General features: G+C 38.5%; 1 protein-coding gene across 2 annotated transcripts in view; it reads left to right on the forward strand.

Annotated features, from left to right (window-relative positions):
* The first annotated feature begins 7931 nt into the window (after positions 1-7931).
* AP1G1 (adaptor related protein complex 1 subunit gamma 1) overlaps positions 7932-25164 on the forward strand; it is a 71150-nt gene continuing 53917 nt past the window's right edge. The window contains exons 1-2 of one of the 2 annotated variants that reach the window (XM_049863857.1): positions 7932-8286; positions 23904-23988. The gene's annotated coding sequence lies outside the window, so the exon portion shown is untranslated. The remainder of the gene's footprint in view (positions 8287-23903; positions 23989-25164) is intronic. The other variant, XM_049863856.1, reaches the window with a different exon arrangement.

The following is a 25164-nucleotide window of genomic DNA, read 5'->3' on the forward strand; positions in this document are numbered from 1 at the left end:
TCCTTTCACTATGTTTATTCAATCTGTGTGCTGAGCAAATAACTCAAGAAGCTGGACTACATGAAGAAGAAGGCAGCATCAGAATGGGAGGAAGACTCAATAACAACCTGCAATATGCAGATAACACAACTTTGCTTGCTGAAGGTGACGAGGATTGAAGGACTTACTGATGAAGATCAAAGACTACAGCCTTCAATATGGATTATACCTCAACATAAAGAGAACAAAAATCCTCACAACTGGACTAGTAAGGAACATTGTGATAAATGGAGGAAAGATTGAAGTTGTTAAGGATTTCATTTTACTTGGATCCACAATCAACGCCCATGGAAGCAGCAGTTAAGAAGTCAGGCAATGTATTGCACTGGGCAAATGTGCTGCAAAAGACTTCTTTAAGGTGTTGAAAAGCAAAGATGTCACTTTGAGCACAGTCTTAGGCTGGCTCTAGAGAAACAAAACCAGTAAAGTGTATAAATATATGTAGAGAGAGATTTGTAGCAGGGAAATGGCTCACGGGATTGTAGAGGCTGTAATGTCCCAAGTCGGTGGGACATTGAATAGAGGCCTCTCCTGATTCACATAGCCCCAGGGTCTGGCAAATCCAAGATCAGCCGGTCAAACAGCAGGGTTTTTGCTCACAGGCTGCGAAGATCAATGAATCCCAAGATCGGCAGGCAAGACTGCAGGTAAGCTGCTAGCTCAAGTCCCAAGAACTGGAGGTCAGACAAGAAGAGCTAGCTGCAGGAACCAGAGCAAGGAAAAGCCTTGCCAGAAAGTCCACTTGTTATATTCAATCCGGGCCTCACCCCCAAGGAAACTCTCTTTCAACTGATTGTCTACTCACAGCAGATCATGGAGGTGATCACGTTATATCAAATCTCATCATGGAAGTGATCACATCATCATATGACTGCCAAACTACATCATAACCACCAGACTACTGAGAATCATGGCCCAGCCAAGTTGACACACAACCTTAATGATCATAAGGATTAAGGTATGCCTGACCCAAACCATGATATTTTCAATCATTTCATATGCATGCAAAAGCTGGACAATGACTAAGGAAGACGGAGGAAAAATTGATGCCTTTGAATTATGGTGTTGGTGAAGAATATTGAATATACCATGGACTGACAGAAGAATGAACAAGTGTGTCTTAAAAGAAGTACAGCCAGAGTGCTCCTTGGAAGTGAGGATATCGAGAGGTCGTCTTGTATACTTTGGACATGTTATCAGGAGGGACTAGTCCCTGGAGAAGGACATTATGGTTGGGAAGGGAGAGGGTCAGTGAAAAAGAGGAATACCCACGACGAGATGAATTGACATAGTGGCTACAACAATGGTCTCAAACACAGCAACAGTTGTGAGGATGATACAGGACTGGGCAGTGTTTCCTTCTGTTGTACACAGGGTCACTGTGAGTTGGATCCAACTTGACTGCACCTAACAACAACAACTGTGAAACTGAAGAGAGGAAAGCCTGAGAAAATAAAATGGCCAAATTAATTTCTCAGAATGCAATTATTGGTTATGTTAAGTATTTATTTCAGAATTCTATTTTATGTGTCCAGGAGGGTTTATGTTGACCCCTTTGTATGTGAAAAAGTGATACCTGTAAACCATTCTCTCTCCTTAAAAAATCAATTTGATGTTCAATATTCCATTCTTGGATCCCCCCCAGCCCCCATTAAAAAAACAACAGCAAAAACTTATTCAAAGAATGTAGGGTTGAAGGGAGGATCTTCCAAACCAGGACCAGGGACCCTGCCTAGCAAGCTGGCAGCCCCTCCTCAGGAGTAAGGGATCTCCTACTGGCACCTGCTCAAGCCCTAGGCCATCCTCTGGCATTCGTGAGTGGCTTGGCAGAGAAGGAGTTTGGTGTTTCCTGAACTTGGCACCAGAGATTGGCTGCCCCAGTTACTTCAGATGTCCCAACAGTTCTTGGACTTCCTGGGCCAATTTTAAAGCAACTGTAGGACTGATTTTAGAGGAACAAGAATGGGGCAATGCACCTAAAGGCCAACGGAAACAAATTACCATGGATCCTTCTAGGCAAATGGTGGTGTCCACATTAAGGAAATTACTAAGTAGACAACAATGAGTCAGTAGTCCTGCTCTGTTTCTGGGTGGCTTATCCTCCTCTGGGGGCCTCAGTTTTGTCTTCCTTAACAAGAGATTAGTATCATTTCCTCAACTTAGGGTTTGAATTGATTCCAGTCTGAAACCTGGTGATATTTTTTACTCCAAAGGTGCGACATACAACAGAATCATTTACAAACCAATTGTAACCACTCTACAAGAAAAACAAACAAACAAAAAAACATTATGACATAAAACATCTCAGGTAGCACTCAAAGCTGTTTAAAACCTCTCTAAAGCAAAGAGGGAGCTTGGCTGAACCTCACATCCTCTGGGCTTTGGTCTTCACTTTGAGGGAACATGTATTTCTTAATGCTCTTGGGAGATGGTCAAAGAGTGTATGGAATTGCCTACTGGAATTTTAATTTTCACATTATTGCTGGCTGTTGTCATAACTGAAGGATTAATTCGTAAGCCTTTTTCTCTGGTCAGGATAAATTGTGACAAGGGGCCATATTTAAAAGGGTTGTAAAAATGCTTTTTCTGAAAACCTTACATAAACAACAGCAGAGGGACTATTTATGGATTTGGGTGACTCAGATGATAACAACACAGTCCAGTGGAGCTGCCTCTTTGACTCGCATCACTGTATTTCCTACAGAGATGTGCTCCCTCTTCAGTGGCCTTTCTGGGCTGAGGTCTCTGGCATGTGGAGAGGCAGGAAGAGTTCCTTGTGAAAGATGCTGACCGCATTTCTGCAGAGACAGCCTTCCTCATCTGCTGTAAAGGTCATGTGGCTTCAGCTGCTGATACTAATGAGTCGTTTAAGAACTCCACTGCATCCCTAAGCCCAAGAGAGAGAACCCTCTCTAGTACCGCAGATTCCAACAGACATGCTATATCTTCCAAAAGCCCTCTTTGACTGCTCTGGCTTCCAGCGAGCTCTCGTTTTTGGTCTTTTTGTACTAGAATTTACTAATCTGCTGAGTAATAGTATTGCTGATATATTTGTAATTTGTGGATTTTAAAAAAAATCTAATTTTCCCCAGTGAGATTATAATTTTCTGGGGGGTAGGGACAGACTCTTTTGAAATGTCTGTTATAGATTCTGGTATACACAGGACAGGAAAGAATCAGGCAGCATATTAATTGAAATAATTACTATTTGGCAGGTACTGGGCTAGAAAAAAAAAGCATATTGAAAATTGGAAGGTCTAGATTTGAGTCTAGTCTCTGCTGTATGAAAGTGTGATAAATCATTTAATTTGTCTGAGCCTCTGTTTTCTCCTTTCTAAAATAGGGATGATAATGTTTGCTCTAAAGAGAGCCGATAGTTATTGAGCTCTTTGTATTCACCAACCACTGTTCTAAGTGCTTTAAATGTATCAGCTCATCATTACACCAGCTTAAAGATGTTGATGTTATTATTAACCCCATTTTACAGATAAGAATGTTGTTGTCGTTGTTAGGTGCTGTCGAGTCAGCTCCGACTCATAGCGACCCTATGCACAACAGAACGAAACACTGCCTGGTCCTGTGCCATCCTCACAATCGTTGTTATGCTTAAGCTCATTGTTGCACCCACTGTGTCAATCCACCTCATTGAGGGTCTTCCTCTTTTCCACTGACCCTGTACTCTGCCAAGCATGATGTCCTTCTCCAGGGACTGATCCCTCCTGACAACATGTCCAAAGTACGTAAGATGCAGTCATGCCATCCCTGCTTCTAAGGTACATTCTGGTTGTACTTCTTCCAAGACAGATTTGTTTGTACTTTTGGCAGTCCATGGTATATTCAATGTTCTTCGCCAATGCCACAATTCAAAGGAGTCAGTTCTTCTTCGGTCTTACTTGTCCATCTTTCACGTGCATATGATGCAATTGAAAATACCATGGCTTGGGTCAGGCGCACCTTAGTCTTCAAGGACTTTGCTTTTCAACACTTTAAAGAGGTCCTTTGCAGCAGATTTACTCAATGATTTGATTTCTTGACTGCTGCTTCCATGGGTGTTGATTGTGCATCCAAGTAAAATGAAATCCTTGACAACTTCAGTCTTTTCTCCGTTTATCGTGATATTGCTCATTGGTCCAGTTGTGAAGAAAAAATTCAAGCCTCGAGTTGCAATAGTGAAGGATCCTATGGGGAAAATATTAAATGACGCAGGAAGCATCAAAAGAAGATGGAGGAAATACACAGAGTCACTATGCCAGAAAGAATTAGTCGATGTTCAAACATTTCAAGAAGTAGCATATGATCAGGAACCGATGGTACTGGAGGAAGAAATCCAAGCTGCTCTGAAGGCATTGGCGAAAAACAAGGCCCCAGGAATTGACAGAGTATCAATTGAGATGTTTCAACAAACAGATGCAGTGCTAGAGTTGCTCACTCGTCTATGTCGAGAAATATGGAAGACAGCTTCCTGGCCAACTGACTGGAAGAGATCCATATTTATGCATATTTCCAAGAAAGGTGATCCAACCAAATGCAGAAATTATAGAATAATATCAGTAATATCACATGCAAACAAATTTTGCTGAAGATCATTCAAAAATGGCTGCAGCAGTATATCAACAGGGAACTGCCAGAAATTCAGGCTGGTTTCAGAAGAGGATGTGGAACCAGGGATATCATTGCTGATGTCAAATGGATCCTGGCTGAAAGCAGACAATAACAGAAGGATGTTTACCTGTGTTTTTATTGACTACGCAAAGGCATTTGACTGTGTGGATCATAACAAATTATGGATAACATTGCAAAGAACGGGAATTCCAGAACACTTAATTGTGCTCATGAGGAACCTTTACATAGATCAAGAGGCAGTTGTTCGTACAGAACAAGGGGATACTGCATGGTTTAAAGTCAGGAAAGGTGTGTGTCAGGATCGTATCCTTTCACCATACCTATTTAATCTGTATGCTGAGCAAATAGGCTGAGAAGCTGGACTATTTGAAGAAGAACGGGGCATCAGGATTGGAGGAAGACTCATTAACAGATGAGAAAGAGGCTCATGAAAGTTCAGAGATGTTAAATAACTTTCTGCAGGTCACACAAGGATGAGTGGAAGGACAAGGTTTTAAGCCCAGGCAGGCTATCGCTAGAAACCCATTCTCTTAACCACTATGCAATAGCGCCCATGTGTTTTACAAGCCCATGGTGGGTGAACAGCAAATGAGTCAATGTATATGAAAATAGTTTTGTAAACTGTAAGACAGCATACGTTTGTGCTATTGTCACTTGTAGTTGTTGTTGTCCTGTGTGGTTGAGTCGATCCCAACTCACAGCAACCCTATGGGACAGAGTAGAACTGCCCCATAGGGTTTCCAAGGAGTGACTGTTGGATTCAAACCGCCAACCTTTTGGTTAGCAGCCAAGCTTTTTTAAGCACTGTGCCACCTCTCTAAATCTATTTTGGAACAAGGCAAGCCATAACCCGTAGATATTGAATGTCTTGCTCAGAGCAGGAAGTTACTTAAACCGAACTAGGACTGGAACCCAAGTGGTTTGACTCCTGGCCAATGCTTTTTCAGTTGTTATTTGTTAAATTGAAGCACGTAAGTTATCAATAAAAAACAAAATCATAGAAACAATGATGTTTTCTCCCAGCCATTCTCTATTCCTAGAAGTTTGTTAAATCTTCTTAGGCTGTTGGTGTTTTAAAAACAAAAATTATCTTTAGCATTTGGATCTGAAAAACTTCATTATCTTAAGAATTTTTTTCAAAGTGTAAAAGTCTGTTTTTTTCCCCAACTATAAAAGTACAGTATGCTTGATGCAACACAAAAACCAAAACCAAAAACAGCAAAAAAAAAAAAAAAAATTGTAAAGAAGTGAAAATCATCTATAACCCCACCACCCCAAAATAGCTATTTTTGTGTTGTAGTTTTATCCTTCAAATTTCTTTCTATGCATATGTAGTTTTTACAAGCTCATTTTATAATACTTTTTTGTAATATTATTTAAAAAAATTTGCCATACGGTGATAAAGATAGAGCTATAGTTGTTTTCACTGGCAACATAATATTCCATTTTATGGAAGTTCTGTAATTTATTTATCTGGGATTAGGGATTATATTTGAGAAGATGAGGAATAAACCTTTCCAGACTTTAATCACTGCCCAGGGAAACCAAAGATCCTGGGATAATGAAGACCCTTTATATACTGGGCCAATTGCTTTTAATTTTCAGTTGTATGAAGGAGGGGTTTGGTAATTATAAATATTGTGAAATACAAGTAAAAAAAAAAAAAACAAACAAGCTTGGAGTGGTCTCCATTTTGTAATGTCTGCAATTTTCTCTTTAATGGTCTGCCATTTGGCCTGGTGGAATAAAGCACCTTCCTTCTTGAATAGCTATACCTCAGAGAAACCCAGGTATGGCATCATATGGTATTCCTGCAGAAGAGGGTGCTGAATTCCAAAAGCATTCCACTCCCTAAACTATTTGCTTTGGGTCAAATCCACCGTGAGAAAGGCAGAGATAGACACAAAGACGGGGGGGGGGGGGGGAGAGAGACAGAGACAGAGAAAGAGACAGAGAGATAGAGAGAGAGAGACAGAGAGAGACTGTGTGTGTGTAGGTGGGACGGGGCGGGGGGCGGGGAGGACGACGAGAGGTTACTGTTTCCCAATTTGCAGGGTAGGACCACTGGAGGGGCAGTGGTTAAGCGTTGGGCTGCTAACCAAAAGGTCGAATCCACCAGCCTCCCCTTGGAAACTCTATGGGGCAGTTCTACTCTGTCCTATAGGGTTGCTATGAGTCGGAATCGACTCGATGGCAAAGGGTTTTTGGTTTTTTGGTAGCAGGACTACAGCGGCATAGGGGAGAAAGGAGGGGCGGATCCTTTGGTAAGTCAGTGTCTGAATTTCAGTTTCCTTATTTATACAACTAAGTTACTTACACTTACCCAGCCTGACTCAGGCGGTTGTCGGGAGGGTCAAAATACATATGCATATGAAGGTGCTTCGTTAACAATGTGATAGCGATATTTAATAATGGTAAAAGATGATTACTATTATTACTATTTCAGCCACCTTGCATGATCCGGTAGTTTAAGGACAAAATTGTACAGATGGGCTACCCCGTTCATCTTTTGCAGTGTTTTGAACCCCCTGAAAATGATTGCCTAAGGGAGAAAAAAAAAAAAAAATACAAACTCTTTCCAATGACACTCAGGTCCTAAACTCAATGCTTGTGATTAGTTCGGTTCACTGGTGCATCCAGCCGGGTGCTGTGCTTTATTCACTTTGGGGGGCACTTTATCTCCAATCTAACCGAAGAGTTTTAGTCTAGGTAGGTCACCTTTTCTTTAAATAGGACAAGATATCATGACACTGTTTATGTTCACATGGAAAATATTCTTGGTCAGGTGTTAGTAATTATTTATCAAGCCAGGAACTGTCTGGTTGGGCTTCCTATGGTTCAGGTTATTAGTTCATGAAGACATACACAGAAAGCCCAGTCTGGAAAGGTTTTATCACTAGCCTAATCCTTTTTTTTTTTTTTTTTTTTTACATAAGAGGGAAGTGAGGCCCACAGAGTTTAAATGACTTGTCCAATGCAGGGGTTGAATGATGGTACTGTGTCCTCCTTTAACTCTTCATGCAGAGGTGATCTGAAAGAGCTTGGGATTTCAGTGGATTATGATTTGGCTCGGGGTTCTCCACCCCTTACCTGCCTCTCCTTTCTCACTTCCTCTGCTACTTTACCTAGCCCCGCCCCCTTCAGGTGCCATTAGCCCAACCCGTTCCCTCCCCCCTCCCCCCACAAAGCGGAACCAATGTTCGTCAGCTCCGGGGTTGACCGGATCCTTCTTGTTCAGACTCATCGCAGCGGTGACTCGGCAGCAGCGTCTCGCGTCATCAGTGACAGCCCCGAACCTTGCTACGCTTCGCGTCGCTCGGCCAGGGGCAGTCGCTTCCTCCGTGGCAAATAGTCCTCGGCGACGTCTAGATTCTTGGATAATAGCAGAAGAGAGGCGCAAAAGGTTGCAGTTAGAGGGTGCGGAATCGATAAGGAGAGGAGGATAGGAACCCGAAGTTTATGCAATAGTGTGTGAAGTTAGTTAAAACTCCGTCCCTCCTAAGGATCCCTCCGCCTGCGGTAGCGGTGGTGAGGCGAGGAAGCCGCCATTTTGGATGTTCGGTTCCTGCTGCCACTGCTGCCGCCGCCCCCGGAGCTGCTGGTTTCATTCGAGGTTTCGGGCCGGTGAGTGTCACTCTCGGCGCCGAGAGTATATTGCTTCTATTGCCCAGCGGCTGCTGCGAGCCCTCGACCGGAAGCTTCCTGATAAGCCCAGGGGTCCGGTTCTAGTCTGTGGGGGGTGAGAACAGAGGACAGAGGCTGGGCCAGGAGGGGCCCGGACCCCAAGGGCTGCTCTGACTTCTTGAGGGCCGCCCCTGAGGCATCGGACCCGGTGGCTCTGCGCGCGGCGGCACTTTGGCTTTGGCGTACCCGGATCGGTGCGGGCCTCCATGAACCCGTTGACTTTCGTAGTCTGCGGTTCTCCTTTGAGGACTCCATTCAGGGAGCCTGGGGTTTAGCGGGGCGGGCTCCACCCCCGCGTGTCTTCACAGAGCCACGTATCAGCGTTCTTGTATCTGTACCCGGGTCAGGTGTCTCACAGAACTCTCCTCAGCATATTCAAATGTTCAGTTAATCGCTGTCTGTCCCTCCAGTGCCGTCCTCCCTGAACCGGACATCGACCTCGCCTTCCTCTAACCTTTCGACCGTCTTTTTCAATTCTCCGTTTTATGTTTTTTTTTTTTTCAAACTAAACTGCGCGTATACCGATTATCCTTCACTCAAAGTCTTGGTCTTGAGGACGTCAGTTTTTAATAATTCTCCCGATCTTTCTGACTGCCTGAAAAAGTTGGGACGGTTGGTTGAGCTCTGTTAGGGCTGGCTGTAGAAGATCCATCAAAGCACCAGCTCAAAGTGTACTTCAGTAGTAAATGTTTATAAAGCAAATTAAATGGCTTTGTGTGTGTGTAAAGTAGGGGGTGTCAAATATTTTCTTTTTGGTGGATTACCCTCTTTTGCTGAGCACTTAGCTTTTTGGTGCTTATTGACATTTGTACATTTTTCTTGGTGTTAACGTATACCTGGGAATGGAAAGCTGCCTATGAAGAAAAATAGTAATCTGATGTAGTTAGGAAGGAGAGTAACTTTTTTGGCTGCTGTAGGGATTAGTCAACAGAAGGGAGGAGTGAATGAAGATTTCTTAGTAATTTTAACTTTTAGGTGTATTGTGTAGAAATGATCTCTCTCACTGACTCTAGAAATGGTTCATTGACTTTTCTTTTTCCTCTCTGTTGTAAAAAAAAAAAAACTGGTCAATTAGAAAATACTCGTATTGACTTTGTGTGTTGGGTTTTTAACATTAACTTAAGCTCTTCTCAGTATACACCTTAGCTTTTGTTTTGAAAAATACAGACCTTCCAGATAAGTGTAATTTCACTACTTTTACTCTGCATCTAAAATATGTTTGCAGGGTAGCATGCGTGAATAAAAGCATTTCATAGCAATTCACTGATTATTTCTTACATTTCAAGTTAGGTGAGTCTGATTCAATCACCCCTATTTCACATCTCAGCTTAGGTTTTTATATCTGTAAAATAACTTATTTGAGATCACAGTCTAGTAACTGTTGAAATTTTAATTTATAACTTGAATTGAGTCACATTTTTTAATATCTAATATTTATATGTATTCACCACTATTTCACGTCTCAGCTTGGGTTTTCACATTTTTAAAAGAGATTACTTATCTAAGATCACAGTCTGGTGACTGCTGAAATTTGAATTTATAACTTGAACTGAATCAAAATATTTTTAGTACCTCTAATATATGTATTTAATACCTCTATAAGTGGAGCCTTGGTGGTGGAGCCTTGGTGGTGCAGTGGTTAAGAGCTTGGCTGCTAACCGGAAGTCAGTAGTTCCAGTCCACCAGCCACTCCTTGGAAACCCTGTGGGGCAGTTCTACTCTGTCTTTTAGGGTCACTATGAGTCGGAATCGACTCAGTGGCAATGAGTTTTTTAATGCGTAAGTGCATTATTCTTGCCAAGTTATTGAAATGAGATTATAGATGAACTGTGTTTACATGACGCCTCAGTAGAATACTGAATGTTTTCATTGTAAAGACTCACTGGTCTTGTTAACTTATTTGTTTTAAGGGAATTTTTCAAAAATGTATTAGTTACTACTAGATATCAGTGAGTTATTAGTGTTCGCGTAGTTTACTCTAAAGCTATGGAGTTTCATGGTTAAAGGAACTGTCAAACACTGAACACCTATGGAATGCTCACTCCTTCACTAACTGTCCCTTACAGATTCTTCTAAAATGTTCTGAGTTACACTTTTAAAGCAAAATATTGCAGGAGCTGTCAGGTGTTATTTAACTCCATTCATTTCGTGGTATAATGTACTGGTAGGTATTTAAATGTTATTCATTCTTTGGGGATTTGCATTCAATTGAAGAAAGTGTTCTTTTGCCTTGGAAATTTTTAAGGACTGTTTAGTGCACCACTGATTGATCAGCATATAGTTGAATATCACTTTGTCCAAGGCTGTTGGGATTACACTTGAAATTAACATTAATGTTTAGGAAACCTCAGTTCATTTTCTTTTGGGAACAGTTTCTTGTTCTTTTGATTTTTTTCACTGAAGTTCTAGGTTTGGTGGCAAATTTTAGAGTGAAACTAAAGTACAGAAATTGCCAGCAATGCCTGGGTTATAATATTTCAGTATTTAAAAAGTCTTGACAATGAATGATATATTTAAGAAAAAAGTTTTTGTGACTTATAAAAACTCTTTATACAAAATTTTAAATGTTGAACGGTCATTTTCCAAAACCATTAAGACTATTTTTAATTAAAAAAGTTGAATTGAGAAACTGCATACCAAAACAGATTTTTGAGATGCTTAATCCCCTTTTTGCATTGGATGAGGATTATCAAATTTTGTGTATACAATAGGACTTAATATCAAAGGTTATAAACTCTCAGATTTAGCTTTAGAAAATCTAATAAAACTATTACCTGTCTTCAAACTGCACCAACTTGTTTAACTGTTTTTGGTGCTTTAATTTAATCTTTCTTTGCTTTATGAATTGTTTTCAATTATTGATTTTGACTTTTTTTCATGTTGCCTTTATTCACTTTCTTTCACGTAGTATAGGATCATATTTAACGTAGCAAGCAAGCGATTTTAAAATGAAGAGAACATACATTTATATAACTTCCCGTATTATCTTGGCTATAGGTTTTGAAAATCATGTTTGTCAGAATGTATTAGAATTTTTCGAGTTGCCTTTTTGTTGTAGGAAATTTGATTTCTCTGAAGGCAGGGAAGAGAAAGGGAGAAAGGTGTAATTTCTACCTTGAAAATACATGTAAGGTTTTTTTCTTTATTGAAGGAGTAACACAAAACAACCTGGCATAAGTTCTGGTTGCTAGAATAATCTCCCGTCAAAAGGTTTGAAGGGTCCAGAAGTGAAAATACCTACACTTGCCAAACTTGTTGAGTTGCAGTAACTGAAACTTTGGTATAAAAGGGCAAGGTTTGTGATAATATGATTAAATTGAGAAGTGCCTTTTTCGCTAGGTACTGGGAAGTTTTGCCTTTTTTAAGCCTAATTGGATCATTGGAGAGGTAAAGATAATAAGTTATAAACATCATCAATGAAAAATTAAATAGGCTTGGAAGAAAAAAATCTTAGTTTTTTAAAAGATGGGGAAAATATATGTGACCTTTGTACTTTTTGAGTAAGTGAAGACATTTTAAAGGCAAGTGGTTTTTAATCCTGCTTTCTCCTTTTTTACAGTATGAAAGTCACAGTGTAACCTGATGTCCAGTTGCTTTGCTAACTTCAACTCACTGTGTCTGGTTCTATGTGTGTTATACTGAGATTCCCAGGCTTTTCATCTTGTCTGTCTTTAAGTTAATGTTTTGGATTCTTGGAAATAACAAACAAGAGAAAGATATGAACTTAGGAACTGTGAAATAACTTTTAGTATTCCCCTTCTTAAAAGCCTTTGGGTTAAAGTTAAGACTTGTAGAAGAAATAGATGTACAATATTTGGCTATAAGAGCCAGCTTTTATAAATGATTGAACAGCAGTTGTACAGCTCAAAATTTAAGGAATTCCATTAGTGTTTCTACAGCTTAATTTAGTGATGCTATTTACTAAACTTCACTATTGGAAAATTGTTCAGTACCAAGCTGAAGAAAAAGGGAGGGAAGTTAATTCTTATATTACTTTTTTTGGTTCACTTTCTATTTTTTGAAAAATTTGAAAGCATCAAATTTTAAAAGTATGGTGAAAATATTAGTTTGAGATGGCTAGTTGGGAGAACTACCAGAGTTAATCGAATCTTTGTAGATACTAGTCTTTTGGTATGATTATTGAAGGAAAAAACCTTATTGTAAACAAGAAAAGAGGCTAGTTTTCTGATAGAACACAAAAACATCAGAAAACATTTTTGATGTATTAAGTGTGTATTTGTCTCTAGCAGTGAGGGCACGGACGCTGTATTTTCTTTAGAAAACTTCCATGATGAAAGCTTAATAAATAGTGTTGGCTTTTTAAGAAAGTAGAACAAGGAAGTAGCTTACGCTTTGATTTTACTAGCCTTTGTTTGTATTGTTTTTATTTATGCACACTGAACTTTTTGCTGTTCCTTGACTACTCCATGTTCTTTACTTTCGCATTGTACAGGTTCCACCTAAACCTGGAATGCTTTTTTCTCCCTTTCACCTGGTAAACTTATTTTTCCTTCATGTGTACCCCGAGGCAAAGGGGTGTAGCACCTTTTTTTTTTTTTAGTACTTGTTAAATTGTCTGTTTTTTCTTGAGCAGTCTAAAGGGGAAAAATTATCTCATTTCTTATGATATCTCTAGTACATAGCAAAGGAACCCTGGTGGTGCAGTGGTTAAGCAGTCAGCTGCTAACCGAAAGGTAAGCGGTTCGAGCTCACCAGCTGCTCCTAGGGGAAAGATGTGGCAGTATACTTCCATAAAGATTACAGCCCTGGAAACCCTATGGGGCAGTTCTCCTCTGTCCTATGGGGTCACTGTGAGTCACAGTTGACTTGACAGCAATGGATTTTTTTATTACATAGCACGGTACCTGGCTATTGGTACTCACTCAGCAGAATAGATAATATGAATGAAAATAATGTGGAGAAATTGTTCAGATACTCAGGCATGCTATAATTGGTCAATCGTAGAGTCAAAAATCATTTGGGGTCCTGACTAAGTTATGGGAATCTATTATAGTCATTTACTTGTGGCTGGTAGAGTTGATGTCAGTGAAGTTTATTTTCAGGTTTAAAAAACATACAAAACCTTGTCTCCAAATCTTTGAAGATATTATTTAGTTGTTCGGTCCAAAACCTGAGATGATCCTTATCTCTTTGTGATTTACTCAAACTCTTACGCAGAAATTTTAAGTAACAACCAAGAAATCTGGCTCTTTCTCATTTGCATATTCCTCTAATTCATTGAGCATCTTCTCATGTGCTAATTGGCTGTTTGTAAATCTTTGGTGAACTATCTGTTAAGTCCTTTGCCCTTTTTTTTTCCCCCAGTCCACTTGCCAGAATTTATTTGTAATTCCAAAATCAGTACTGTATAACACTTCAGTGGTTATTTGTGCAACAGTGAATATTTGAGTCCCCTATAGCCTGTGTTCCTGTCCGAGTTTCAGCAAGGTAGCACTCTGCCTTCATGTTTCATCTCCCACTGTAAACAACTGTCCTTTTTCCAGTCTATTTAGTGCCACATTTATCTCATTTTTGTGCTTTTTGTGGGTGACTTTCCTGTTTAAAATGGTGCCCAAGCATATTGCTGAAGTGCTATCTCGAGTTCCTAAGTGTGGCTTATGGAGATAAGCTTCCTTCAGGTATGAGTTATAGTGCTGTTTGCTGTGAGTTCAATGTTAAGGAATCAACAGGATATATTAAATGTCTTTAAACAGAAACACATATAATACAAGGTCATGTATTGATTGGTTGATTAAAATGTGGCCAGATGCTCACAGGAACCTAACCCTGTATTTCCAGTAAAGCACTCGTTCAGTATTCACTAGTGTTCTCAGTGACTTCAGAACATAACTACTAAGAATCAGCTGCAATTTGTCCATTTTTCCTTTGCCTATTTTTTTGATTGGGTTGTTCGTCTTTTTGTTGTTGAATTGTAGAAGTTGTTTATATATTCTGGATATAAACCTTTATTAGTATATGATTCCTAAACATTTTCTCCCATTCTGTAGGTTGTCTCTTTACTTTGTTGATACAGTCCTTTGATGCAGAAATTTTTAATTTTGATGAAGTCCAATGTGTCTGTTTTATTTTTTGTTGCTTATACCTTTGATGTCATATCTAAGAATCCATTGTTGCAAACTAGGTCTCGAAGCTTTACTCCTTCGTTTTTTTTAACAGTTTTATGATTTTAAGTTGTTGGTACACTTTGAGTTAATTTTCATGTATGATGTGAGGTACAGGTTCAGCTCCATTCTTTTGCCTGTGAAAATCCATTTATCGAAGAGACTTATTTTATTTTGAAGGGACTTATAACCCTTGTTGAAAATCAGTTGACCTTAGATGTATAGGTTTATTTCTGGACTCCCAATTCTATTCTATTGGTCTGTATGTCGGTTGTTATACCAGTACCAGACTGTTTTGATTACTGAAGCTTTATAGTACGTTTTGAAATTGGGAAGTGTGAGTCCTCCTACTTAGTTCTTATTTTTCAAGATTGCTTTGGCTATTCAGGGCCTCTTAAAATTCCGTATAAATTTGAGGATTAGCTTTTCCATTTTTGCAAAGAAGCCTGTTGGAATTTTGGTAGAGATTGCATTGAATCTTCATCGCTTTCGGTAGTATTAACGTCATAACAATATTAAGCCTTCCAATCCATGAACATGAAATGTCCTTCCACTTATTTAAGTCTTTATTTCTTTCAGCAATGTTTTATAGTTTTCAATGTGCAAATCTTTCACCTCCCTGGTAAAATTTTTTCTTAGGTATTTTATTCTTTTAAATGCTGTTGTAAATGGAATTCTTTTTTTTTTTTTTTAAGTTTCTTTTTCAGATTGCTTATTCCTGGTATGTAGAAACCCAACTGATTTGTCTTGACCTTGTACCCTACCACTTTATTGAATTCGTTTAGTATTAGCTTAGTAGCTTTCTTGTGGATTCTTTGGGACTTTCTGTATATAGGATAATGTGATTTGCAAAAAAGGATAGTTTTACTTCTTCCTTCTTAATTTGGATACTTTTTATTTTTCTTGCCTAATTCCTCAGACTAGGACTTCTACTGCAGTATTGAATAGAGTAGTGAGAGTGGGCATCCTTGTCTTGTTTCTGACCTTAAGGGGAAAGCTCTCAGTCTTCCCCATTGAGTATGAAGTTCCAGTCCAGTCGCCATCAAGTCATTTCCAACTCATGGCAATCTCATGTACATCAGTATGGGTTTTTAATAAATGCCTTTTATCAGATCGAGGAATTTTCCTTCTATTCCTACTTGAGTGTTTTTATCATGAAAAGGTGTTGGTTTTTATGAAATGCTTTTTCTGCTTCAATCAGAATGATCGTGTGGTTTGCCTTTGTTCTATTAATGTGGTATATTACTTTGATTTTCTAATGTTGAACTCTGGTATATAATTCTTTATGCTAAGGAAACCAATAGTAAGTAGTCTTTTTCCTGATGAAAATGTGTTGGTAATGGTTTGTTACTGCCTCTCCCCTCATGTTTGGATAATCTACTTTTACAGTGCTGAGTTTTTTTTTTTTTTTAATCTTTCTTTTAAATTTACAAAATAACCACTTCATTTTAATAAGTGAAGAAGTCTAAAGAGATGCGCGATCAAAAGGGCAACATTTGCCCAAAAGCAAACATGAGAAGGCAGGAAAGGGTAAAAAGTCAGGATGAAAGGAAATGGACAGAAATGGGGAGAGTGCTGACACATTGTGGGGAATGAAACCAATGTCATGGAACATTTTGTGTACATACTGTCGAATGGGAAGCTAATTTGTTCTGTGAATTTTTTTCTAATGCACAATAATAAAAAAAAAATCTAAAAACAAACTTTAAAAAAAAGTTATTTCCCTCAACACCTTCCCTTAATTACTCCCCAGCCATTATACCAGCTTATGAGTATCCTTCCATATTTCTCTCCTGCTTAATCACGTATGTTAGTTGCCATCAAGTTGGCTTTGACTTACGGTGACCCCATGTGCAACAGAACAAAATGTTGCTTGATCCAGTGCCATCCTCATGATTGTTAGTGTGCTCAAGTTCCCATTGTTGCTGCCACGGTATGTTTTGAGGGCCTTCCAACCCAGGGATCGCTATGAGTCGGAATCGACTTGATAGCAGTAGGTTTGGGTTTTTTTTTTCCCCCAACCTAGGGGACTCATCTTCCAGCACTATATTGGACAGTATTCTGCTGTGATCCATAGGGTTTTCATTGGCTGATTTTTGGAAGTAGATCTCCAGGCCTTTCTTCCTAGTCTGCTGTAGTCTGGAAGCTCTGTTGAAACTTGTCCACCATGGGTGAGCCTGCTGGCATTTGAATTACTAGTGGCATATCTTCCAGCGTCATAGCAAAACAGACTGACAGATGGGTGGTAGAGTCAAGTATATACTAACAAATCTGCATATATAAAAAAAAAATTATGAAAGAGGAATTGTACTGTTTATATTACTTTGTAACAAACTTTTCCTAACATATCATGGTCAGTAAATATTATTTTAATCTTGTTCTTTTAAACAGCGTTGTTATATCTCACGGAGCTCTGATGGTGTAGTGGTTAAGAGCTCAGCTGCTAACCAAAAGGTCAGCAGTTCAAATCCACCAGCTGCTCCTTGGAAACCCTATGGGGCAGTTCTACTCTGTCCTATAGGGTTGCTATGAATCGAAACCAACTCGATGGCACTTAACAACAGCAACAATTACATCTCATAGTATGGGTATGCCGTAATTTATTTAGCTATTTTTCTGTGGGCAGTTAGGTTATTTCTAGATTTTGCCACTACGAACGGTGTTACCGTAAATATTCTTGTACATGTAACCGTATTTTCTGATGCTTTTATTTCTATAGACTAGAGTCTCCAAGTTAGAATTTCTGAGTTAACAGAAAAGTATATTTTAAATGTCAATAGATTATTACCAGATTACTCTTTAAAAAGGTTGCGATAATTTCCATCCCTACTAGCAATGGGTTCTCTGTATCATCACTTCACTAGATGTAAATGTAGTTTTTACTGATCTGCTAGGTGATAAATGGCCTCTCAATTTTGCCTTAATTTTAATTTCCCTGACTATTATTTGTGCTAGCTTCTCTTGATATGTTTTTTTGGCCGTTTGGATTTCCTTTACTGAGAATCATGTCCTTAGTCTCTTTTTTTTTTTTTTAATTTGTCTTTTTGTTATCTTGCAGGGCCACCTTATGGGATATTAATTTTAAAAAAATTTTCCTTTAGCATTCTTTTTTTATTATTATTGTACTTTAGATGAAGCTTTACAGAGCAAAGAAGTTTCTCATTAAACAGAGCACGTATTGTTTTGTGACATTGATTGCCAACCATATGGCATGTCAACACTCTTCGCTTCTTGACCTTGGGTTCCTCTTTACCTGTCCTGTCCTGCCTTTTGGTCCTTGACACTGGGCTGGTATGCCCATTTAATCTTGTTTTGTTTTATGGGCCTGTCTAATGTTCGGCTGAAGGGTGAACTTCAGGAGTGACTTCATTACTGAGCCATAAGGGTGTCCAGGGGCCACATTCTCGGGCTTTCTCCAGTGTCTGTCAGACCAGTAAATATGGTCTTTTTTTTTTTTTTTTGGTTAGGATTTTGTTCCACATTTTTCTCTAGCGGGACCGTCTATTGTGATCCATGTCAGAGCAGTGGGATATTAATTTTTCATCATATGGCAATGTGTTTTTCTTGTCTCTCATTTTTCTTTTGACCTTATTTATGATACCTTTATATCAGAAACATTTCTAAGTAGTCATATATGTCCATCTTTTCCTCTGTTGCTTCTGAATCCTTAGAAAAATCTCTTCTGCACCACGATGATACAAATATTCTCTGAAATTTTTTTTAATATTGTGGTTTTTAAAAATTAAATGCTAATATATTTATTCAACTTTTATATAATGAGGTCGGGAGTCTTAATACGGTTTTCCTTTGCATAGAGAGCCAGTTATGCCAGGACTAAACAAACCATCCTTTTTACAGTGAATTGTCATACGTTAAATTCTCCTGTATATTTCTGGATGTTCTGTTTTCCTTTATCATTATTTTACTATTTTAAATATAAATAGCTTTGTAGAAAATGACTGTCTATTAAGAAATGCTCCCCTCAGCCACAGAAACCAGAGACTACATCAGCCTGAGACCAGAACTGGATGGTGGCCGGCTACAACCGATGACTGCCCCGACAGAGAACACAACAGAGAACCCCTGAGGGAGCAGGAGAGCGGTGGGATGTAGACCTCAAATTCTTGTAAAAAGACCAGACTTAATGGTCTCCCTGAGACTAGAAGGACCCCAGATGTCATGGTCCCCAGACCTTCTGTTAGCCCAAGACAGGAAGCATTCCCAAAGCCAACTCTTCATAAAGGGATTGGACTGGACTGTGGGATAGAAGATGTTACTGGTGAAGAGTGAGCTTCTTGGATCAGATAGACACACGAGACTATTTGGGCAGCTCCTGTCCGGAGAAGAGATGAGAGGTATAGGGGGTCAGAAGCTGGCCGAATGGACACGAAAATAAAGAGTGGACAGAAGGAGTGTACTGTCTCGTTGGGGGCGAGCAAGTAGGAGTATATAGCAAGGTGTATATAAGTTTTTGTATGAGAGACTGAATTGATTGGTAAACTTTCACTTAAGCACAATAAAAATTAAAAAAAAAAAACTCACTGTAATTTTCATTTTCTTAACTATCTTTGTTAAATTTTATTTTGCTGTTGAGAATATACGCAGCAAAACATATACCAATTCAACAGTTTCTACATGTACAATTCAGTGACATTGATTACATTCTTCAAGTTGTGCAGCCATTCTCACCCTCTTCTGAGTTGTTCCTCTCCATTTACATAAACTCACAGCTCCCTAAGGTTCCAGTCTAATCTTTTGAATTGCTGTTGTCTATTTGGTTATACAGATAGTTCTTAAAAGAGCATGATGCTCAAGGCAGACATTTTTTACTAGGTAAGCTAAACTTATTTGGTTTTAAGAAGACTTCAGCGGATATTTTTGCTTTAAGGTTTAAAGATTATCTCAGGGTAGTAGTTTCAGAGGTCATCCCCCTCAATGGCTTCAGAAAGTCTGGAGTCCATAGAGTTTGAAACTCTGCTCTGCATTTCCCCCCTTTTGATCAGGATTCTTCTGTGGAATCTTTGATCAAAATGTTCAGTAGTGTTAGCTGGGCACCATCCAGTTCTTGTGGTCACATGACAAGGAAGGCAGTTGTTCGTGGAGGCAACTAGCTACCCATTCCATTCATTTTCTTCTTCCATTCTGTAGGGTCTCTGTGAGTGGGAATCATTTCAGTGGCAAGGGGTTTGGTGGTTTCGGTGTTCCTGACCCCCCTTCTGCCTGTGTTGCTCCAGGTGAATAGAGACCAACTGTTGTGCCTTGGATGGTTGCTTGTAAGCATTTAAGACCCCAGGCACTATACAGTGAACTAGCAGGTAGAAAAGAAGCACTAAACACATTATTAGGCCAGTTAACTGGGATGTTCCATGAAACCATGACCCTAAACCTCCAAACCAAGGAACCAGATCCCATGAGGTATTTGGCTGTACACAAGCAGCCTCAGCAGCTGCTGTTCTTTTTTGTCATTGTTGTAAATACGTCTGTTACACGACTTTTGCTAATTCAGCTTTTTACAGGTGTACAACTTATTGATAACACTTACAATATGGTAATCAACTGTGCAACCCTACCCTTAATCAGTATGATTTTTACATCACCGTACACAGAAACTCAGTACTGCATAAGCAGTAAGCCCCCTTTTTCTTCTTTTCCCCATCCCTGGTAACCATTAATAACTTTTGACTTCTATATATTTGCCTTTTACTGTCTTTATGTAAGTGAGGTCATACAATATTTGTCCTTTTGTGATTGACTTATTTCACTCAGCATAATGTCTTCATTTTTATCTATTTTATACATTATTTTTATATCTGTATGGATTGAAAATACTTTTGTCAAGTTCAAAAAGCCTCAAAAAAGCCTATTGGGATTTTGCTTGGAATTGTACTATATTCATATGTTAATTTCGAGGGACTGACCAATTTTTTCTTATTGTGAGTTTCCGTTTGTTCAGGTTTTGTTTTGGGTTCTACAAAAAGATTACAAGTTTTTTCATGTAGTTCCTGTATGTTTCTTGCTAAATTTATTCCCAGGTATTTTATAGTTTTGGTGTGGTTTTCAATAGGACTTTTCCCCTCCATTTCTAACTAGTTAATGTCAGAAGCATAGGTTTAAAATGAATATTATACTGTCTTCAATTTACTATGATTCCTTCTCATTTACTACAATTCCCTCTCTTCCCTCTTCTCATTTCCTTTTACCTATATTCACTTTTGACATTTGGTATCTGTAACTAACAACTTAGATTCATGTCATCCTTTAGAAAAATGCCCTTAGTTAAGTGTGGCTCTGTCCTTTAGAGAGATGACATCTCAATAAGTTTGAAAATTTTCAGTTATGCTTTATTTGTCTGGTCTTGTGGTTTTTGTTAATTTGTTTAAATTTTCAAAGAAAATTTTATTATTAAAGTTATACACGTTTATTACTTGAAAGATGTCAGAAAATATACGGAAGTTATAAAGTCATCTATATTCACACCATTTATGGATAACTTTCTTGAACATTTATTATACCCATTGAGGCATGTCTTTAGAAAGCTAAAATTTTGTTTTGAGAATTTTGTGACATACCCTGGTGGTGCAGTGGTCAAGACCTCAGGCTGCTATCCAAAAGGAAACCCTATGGGGCAGTCTCGACAGCAATGGGTTAGAATGTTTTTTTAACAGTAATATTAGGGTGGGAAGAATGAAGAAATTATTTTTGTTTTATTAGTGTTAAATTAGACGGTCTATTTATCTATCATTGTGTTTTGGCCTTTTCATCATTACTATTTATTTATTTATTTTTTAACCGTTACCGAAGATGAAGTACATTTATCCACAATCCATCTACCTCAACAAATCAAACTTAATTTTCTGGTACCTTCCCATCCTTGTTCTAACTATTTGTGAGGTCCCTAGGTGGCACAAACTGATTTTTGGTTTTACTAACCTAAAAGTAGGCACTTCGAACCTACCCACCCACCCAGCGGTGTACTTTCTGTAATTTGTTTTAAAAAACACTGTTTAAAAAAAAAAAAAAAGAACGGAACACTTTATTTTGGTAATGTGTATGAGCCATCCAGAAAAACAAACCCACTCCCATTGAGTCGATTCCGACTCATAGCTACCCTATAGGACAGAGTAGAACTGCCCCATAGAGTTTCCAAGGAGTGCTTGGTGGAGTCGAACTGCGGACCTTTTGGTTAACAGCCGTAGCTCTTAACCACTACGCCACCAGGGTTTCTGTATAAGCCATACCAAACCTAAAACCAGATGGGTTGATTCTGACTCATAGTGACCCTGGAGGGTTTCCAAGGTTGTAATCTTTATGAAAACAGACTACCGCATCTTTGTCCTTCAAAGTGACTGGTGGATTCAAACCGGCAACCTTTTTGTTAGCAGTGGTACACTTAACTGCTGTGCCACCAGGGCTCCTCTATAAGCCATAAAGAATATAGAACATTTTAGTCGTTGAGTAAAACCTTTGAAATACAAACTAAACTGTTAGATATAAAAGGAGGAATTGACAGAAACACAGTCATAGTGGCATACTTTTAACATACCTTTCTTAGTCTTTGATGGTTTGTCATTAGTTGCTGTCAAGTCGATTCAGATTCATGGAGACTCCATGTATGCAGAAACATATAGAACTGTTCCATAGGGTTTTCAAGGCTGTGACCTTTTTGAAGTAGATTGGCAGGCCTGTCTTCTGAGGTGTCTCTTGGTGGGTTTGAACTGCCAACCTTTTGACTAGTAGTTGAGCACTTAACCGTTCTCACCACCCAGGGGTACTTTGATGGGTAAGGTAGTGAAATTAAGGGTAAGGGGTAACTGAACTACATAATTTTTAGAAGTTGGTTATTCTATAGATATAATTTTGTACCTTTTTTTCTCCTTCAGCATTAAATGTTAAATGCTGATCTTATTTTACACATTTCTTGATGAATTAGGGTCCTATTATAAAACTAATTATGGTACTATTTGTAATTTATTGATGTTCTTAAGACCTTAGGGGGAGTTGAGTGCTTTTTGCTAGCACACTAAGTAGCCTCAGACTACTGTGCCTTTTGAATGCTTGTTTCCTCTCTACATAAGTTTTGTTTGTGATTCTGTTTTTGTTTCTTACCTCATTGGCAGGTGACATTTTTGAAAGCAGTGTCCTTGCCTAAAACAGTTTCCATCTCATGTCCCCATCCTCATCTCCTCTCTCTCCTTTATTTTCCTAATTTATAGCTACTCTTCTGGAACAGGCTGAATAAGAACCTCTCTTTGGAGTAAAGTAGACATTTTAGTTTATGGGTATGATGATCTCTATATTGGCTGCTCAAGATCATACAAATGTGTTTTTTGATTCTCAGGTGTGTTCTGTATAACTGAATCACTACTATACATTATATGTATGCTTTAAAAATAAAGAGTTATTATTATTTACGATAGGCATTTAAGCTGTTGCGTTTTAAGGAATCTCATGGTTTTTGAGTATTTTGAAAAACAAGCAAAAGCAAAAAAAAAAAATCTCAACATTGTGATAAAAGTAGGTTATGTTTTCTAGATTATATAGTTCACAACATTTATTACATTGATGTATTTAAATTTATTAATTTTTATTGTGCTTTAAGTGAAAGTTTACAAATCAAGTCAGTCTCTCATATAAAAATTTATACGTACCTTGCTATATACTCCTAATTCCTCTCCCCCTAATGAGACTGCACTCATTCCCTCCGCTCTCTTTTCTAGTCCATTTGGCCAGCTTCTGCCCCCTCCGCCCTCACATCTCCCCTCCAGACAGGAGATGCCAACATAGTCTCTTTTGTCTGCTTGATCCAAGAAGCTCACTCTTCACCAGTATCATTTTCTATTGCATTGTCCAGTCCAATCCCTATCTGAAAAGTTGGCTTTGGTAATGGTTCCTGTCTTGGGCTACAAAAGGTCTGGGGACCATGACAACTGGGGTCTTTCTAGCCTCAGACCATTAAGTCTGGTCTTTTTACAATTAAATTTATTTTTTAATATGAAATATTTCAGAAATAAAAAATGTAGAGAACAATAATAAATATCCACTTACCCATTGCCTAGTCTGAGAAATAAAAGATTTATGTAGCTGAAACTGTCTGTCCTTGACATATTCCCTTTCCTCCCAGATGTGCGTGTGTGTTGGATTTGATCTTTATCTTTCCCATGCATGTCTTTACTCTCTTACTACATTTTTGTATCCCTTCAGAATTATGTTCTTTCACAGTTTTTAAACTTTTATGAATATTAATACTGTGTATCTTTCTGCAACTTGTTTTTGTTCAAAATAATCTGTGCAAGGATATTTTATATAGCCAATACAATGACCAATATTTATTCAGTGCTTACTATGTGCCAGGCACTGTGCTAAGAATTTTACATGTGTTCTCATTTAATTCTCATAACAACCCTTTGAGGTAGGTACTTTCTCCCCATTTTACAGATGAGAAAACTGAAGCTCTGAGAGGTTAAGTCATTTACTCAAGGACTCACAGCTACTAAGTGGTGGAGCTGGGATTCAAATCCAGGTAATTTTATTCTAGGGTCGTCATTTTGAACTCTATGTCCACATCCCTTATCTCAATTCTGGAATCCAAAAAACTCTGAAAACTAGGAGTTTTTGATAACTCTTTTGATACTAAAATTTGACCTATGTCAAATCTACATACGTGAGATTGTAGTATTTATTTCTTTCACTTGGTGTGTTGCTGCAGAAATATTGTTTGATAATGGAGGTGCTGCCCTAGACACGGTGGGCAAATTATGACAATTTATGTACTGTATTGTTTTCTCAAATTAAAAAAGTTCTGGAATTTTTTTAGTCTGTACTAAAGGTTTTGGAGAGAGATTGTGAACTTGTACTATGCTACAGAGCTCTTTCTGTATGGGATTTTGGAGTAGTTGGACTGATTCAGAAAGCACTTAATTTCACAAAAGAAAAGTTCTAAATATGTTGATTTACTTTTGCCATGTCAAAATTTGGCTTATCATAAATAAAATTTTCTGTCCTGTCACTGATCAACAGTGTCTTCTGCTTTTTATTATATGGCTGGAGTTGTAAAAAAATTTGTTCCCCTCACTAGACTCTTGGGTTCTTTTTAGCATAAAAGAAGGAGTCCTGGTGGCAGTTCAGTCCTGCCCGGCTGCTTCATGGGCAAAAGACCAGATGATCTGCTTCTATAAAGATTGCAGCCAAGAAAACCCTGTGGGGCAGTTCTACTCTGTCACATGGGGTCGCTATAAGTTGGAATTGACTTGATGGCACATAGCAACAAGTATAAGGGACCATGTCCTTGCCAATCCCCAGCACCTATTGCCTGGCATAGAGAAGGTTCAGCAAACAGTTGGCACATTTTGGTCTAACATGTTTCCCAAATACTTATGTCATCAGTGGGATAGTGTGCTTAATTGAATTAAACAAGGAGGACAAAGGAGAGGAGGTGCAGGCAACTGAGTTCTGATTCCTTTTATTTTTAAAACATTCTCCTTTCCCACTTTGAAGTGGATGCTTATGTTGATGTCAGTTATGGTATTGTATTCTCTAGTTTCTTAAATGTTTGGTATTTTATAACTATAGACTAATGAACCCTGAACTGTTAGACTATTTTTTTCATGTTCTTCATTAAAGACCTTGATCTTGCTGCTTTCTGAATTCAAGAGTCTCAAACTTAATGGCTGTACTTCAGTTAAATATAGTATATATG

The sequence above is a fragment of the Elephas maximus genome, chromosome 21, assembly GCF_024166365.1.
Source record: "Elephas maximus indicus isolate mEleMax1 chromosome 21, mEleMax1 primary haplotype, whole genome shotgun sequence".
Classification (NCBI taxonomy): domain Eukaryota; kingdom Metazoa; phylum Chordata; class Mammalia; order Proboscidea; family Elephantidae; genus Elephas; species Elephas maximus.